Consider the following 4,524-nt stretch of genomic DNA (forward strand, 5'->3'; position numbering starts at 1 on the left):
CTAAATCATGTCCATTTATAGGCAGTTTGTCTGACAGTGGACAGATGAATATTTAAGCCTTCTGAAATAAATTTCTTACCCTTTCCAACTTCATGCAACACTTCTTAATGATGGTTATTCAGAGATCTGGGATGAACTGGGAGAGAGCAGTCTTAAATGGCCATTACGTGGTTCATCGTGGCAATCCGGTCTTATTTACGTTTCAGGAATCTTTGTGACAACGGACATTAATAGTCAGATTCTTATTGCAGGCTATTAAGCTATGATTACATTTATGAGGCTCACATTCATATCGGTTTGTTAATGCAGAACTGCTCTCACACAGGAGATTCAACTCCTGATTAGACACTGTGTACAGTCAGACTGACTGGCATTTTAGCTTCATAAATAGGGGAGTGGTAGCTCAGTGGTTAAGGTGCTGGGTTACTGTTCAGAAGGTCGGGGGTCCAAGCTACCACTATTGGGCCTTGAGCAAGGCCCTTGATCCTCTGTGCTCCAGGGGCGCCGTATCATGGCCGACCCTGTGCTCTGACTCCAGCTTCTAAGCAAGCTGGCATATGCAAAGAACAAATTTCACTGTGCTGTAATGTATATGTGACAAATAAAGGCTATTCTATTCTAAAAGTCTTTAATTAGTACCACAGTGGCGCAAAGATCGACGCTCCAGGGGCTCCGTTTTGATCATGAGCTCAGTTCTTCCTGGTAAGACAAGCCTAGTAGTGTTTAAGAGTGTGTTTTTGGTGGTCCGTGATGAACCGGCATCACGTCCAGGACTCCAGGATCCAATGAGCAGCATTTACTGAATAAGAATGAAGGATACAACTATCAAAATGACTTTGTAAAGCCACTTAAGATGATGCCATGTCATCAGTCCGTGGAATAAAGAGCATTAATTTAATACTCTCGCTGGGGTTGTTCTGGTGCGAGCGAGGGCACAATGTTTTACGTGTGAAGAGCTTAGAGGAGTGTGTTAAGTGGGCTACTTATGTAATCAGGAGCGAAGGAGGCTCATTAATCAAGATTAGCGCTCGCTCTGTCTTATTTTCCGCACGAAATAATAGTGGAGAGCGTCTGCTTGGGGGTTGGCTGGGTGCCGTGTTTACGCTTTGCCGTGATCGCACAGTGGCGTATTATTTCATTTAGCAGAAATAACGAACAGGTAAAGATCAAAGGAGTCAATACATGCTGGCCTCGGGGCCAATCAAAAGACGGATTGCATGTGGAGGCTTATGCCATGCAAGAGTCATTTCGTTACATTCTGAGTGTTAAAGTCGGGCCAGGATTTTCAAGGGGAAGTCTATGGGCCAGGTGTTGGGCCTCCTTTATCAAGCTGAAGAACTCGTATCACTGTTTACAGAAGGGATTTGGCGTTCATGCAAATCACATAAATATGGAAAATATTCATATGCTCCAGCTCCTGAGTGAATTAATGCAGAGTGAAGACTACTGAAATGCACCTCGACTTCAGTACAGTCGTGTTCCAAAAGTGTTTATTTTATATCCGTTTGCTTTAAACAAACGATTTCATGCTGGTTTATTATATTATATATTAGGGTGTATTGTAAGATTTAGCGATTCGCATCAAGATGTATCCATTTAAAAATGTTTCAGATACACGTTGCCATTTGTATCGTGATGCATAGTAAAATCTGATTATTTATATAGAATTCTTAGTAGACATTACAAATTTGTTTAGAAAGTGACCAATATTTTATATGTAGATTAATTTCTCCTCACTAAACTGTTTCTCGAGCGCGTTCTCTCAGAACCACTGGTGCTACGTGAATACGGCGTATCACAACACTGTGGCGTGTCCTGAGAGTCACATAGAATACAGATTAACATGGCAGAGGTAGAGCTGCATCTTTCTGGAGACAGAACAGGAAAAGAACATCTGGTCAGGCCTGATTGTAAAAGGGCCATGCCTTAGAAGTCAGAAGGCACTTTTTATTTTTAGGTACATTTATGATTTGCTGTCTGTCTGAACCAAAGAAATAAATGTGATTTATTTGTGTAATATTGAATTGCATAGCATTATATGTTTTTCCAGCATTGAATCACATAGTGTTGAATCGAATCGAATCACACTGCATCGTAATGGGGTGAGTCGTATCGCATCGGTAGCTGCTTTATATGTATCTTATCGTTAGCTATGCATTGAGATGCCTCAGTTATTGAGATGCACATCCCTAGCGTATATATACACACAGGTGCATCTCAATAAATTAGAATATCATTCAAAAGTTCATTCATTCATTCATTTTCTCCCGCTTATCCGTAATTCGGGTCGCGGGGGCAGCAGTCTAAGCAGGCCCCTGCCTTCGACTGCTGCCCAATCCTCACAGCACCGTCCCTTACGGTCCCTCCTGCAGGTGGTGAGCCCACGGGAATCATTCAAAAGTTATTTTAATAATTCAATACAAAAAGTAAAACTTGTATATTCTATAGATTCATGAGATATAAGTTTTTATTCATTTTCATTTGATGATTTTGGCTTACAGCTGATGGAAACCCAAAATTCAGTATCTCAGAAAATGTTAATATTGTGGAAAAGTTCAATATTGGAGACTCGTCATTTATTTAACTACAAACACCTGCAAAGGTTTCCTGAGCTTTTAAATGGTGTCTCATCTGGTTCAGGCTACACAATCATGGTGGAAACCTGCTGACTTGACAGTTGTCCAGAAGACGATCATTGACACCCTGCACATGGAGGGCAAGACACAAAAGGTCATTGCTAAAGAAGCTGCTGTTCAGAGTGCTGTATCCAAGCACATTAATGGACAGTTGGATGGAAGACAAAATGTGGTAGAAAAAGGTGAAATGAAGCCCATTTAAGAATCTGGGGAGATTCACAAGGAGTAGACTGCAGCTGGAGTCAGTGCTTCAAGAGCCTCCATGCACAGACATATCCATGGGCAACGACTGATGCATTCCTTGTGTCAAGCCTCTCCTGAACCAGAGACAACGTCAGAGGTGTCTTACCTGGGCAAAGGACAAAAAGGACTGGACTGTTGGTCAGTGGGCCAAAGTCGTCTTTTCAGATGAAAGGAAATATAATTTTGCCCCATTTTGGTCCCAGAGTCTGGAAAAAGAGAGAAAGGAGAGGCACAGATTCCAAGTTGCTGAAGGTCCAGTGTAAAGTTAGTGGTGTCACAGTCAGTGGTGGTTTGGGGAGTCATGTCATCTGCTGGTGTTGGTCCACTGTATTTTATCAGGTCCAAGGTCAGCACAGCAGTCTACTAGGACGTTTTAGAGCACCTCATGCTTCCCTCTGCTGACCAGCTTTATGGAGATGCTGATTTCATTTTCCAGCAGGACTTGGCACCTGCCCACACTGGCAAAATTACTAATACCTTGTTTAAGGACCATGGTACCCATGTGCTCGATTGGCCAGCAAACTTACCTGACCTAAACCCAATTGAGAATTATAAAGAGGAAGATATGAGACACCAGACCCAGAAGAAGTAGAAGAGCTGAAGGCCGCTATCAGAGCATCCTGGGAGCAACTGCCATAATGTCAGCAGCGTCACAGGCCGATCGCCTCACATGCCACTCCAGTAATTCATGCAAAAGGAGTATTAAGGTCTGTACATGTTCATACTTTTCCAACATTTTATTTTATTTTATTAAATGGTCTAAGATACTGTTTTGGGTTTTCATTAGCTGTAAGCCATAATCATCAAAATTGAAAGAAATAAACACTTGGAATATATCAGTCTGTGTGTGATGAATCTATATAATATACGAGTTTCACTTTTTGTATTGCATTAATAAAATAAATAAACTTTTTTAATGATATTCTAATTGATGGAGAGGCACCTGCAGATATAAAATCTCGATGTAAAACTACTGCTTTTGTCTTTCAGACTTCACCCTAATTGTTTATTTTACGTTTTCTGCAGTTTGTGCACTGAAATGGAGTTTTGTGCGTGTCACTAAATGCAAACGTGTCAGAAGCACGCTTTACAGTTTACTGTTCATCAACATACGCTCATGAGAAGAAAAATGATAAAAAAAAAAAAAAAAGGCTTTTCTAATACTTTTGTGAATGTCACTTTTTTCTTTCTTTTTTTTATGTTAAACATACAACTTTGTAAAGAGAGTAGTAAGTGATGCTTGATGTTCGATTTATGAAATAATGACTGCTAATATTCTCATTAAATATTTCATTTCAAATCAAATGTTGGTGTCATGCTTTCACTCACTAGATAACTGTGTATAGAACAGTGCCAGAAACTACATGCTACCGCTAATATATACTACTACATGCTAAACAGCTCAATTCGGGTGAATGCGATGATTATGAAAGTTTATAAAATTATAAATTGATATCTGTAAGTTTCTTATACTAAGCCTTACTGCTTTAGTGCAGTACAAAAGAAGCAGAATCCAACACCTTTGTCTGATCTGGTTTACTATAAATGTGGTGTATGGGGACATCGTGCACATTTAACTTAAGCAAATTGAAAGAGAAAACAGCTCTGGTTCTTAACTGGAGAGATAAAAAAAAACCTCAGCAGA

The sequence above is a fragment of the Silurus aristotelis genome, assembly GCF_946808225.1.
Source record: "Silurus aristotelis genome assembly, chromosome: 13".
Classification (NCBI taxonomy): domain Eukaryota; kingdom Metazoa; phylum Chordata; class Actinopteri; order Siluriformes; family Siluridae; genus Silurus; species Silurus aristotelis.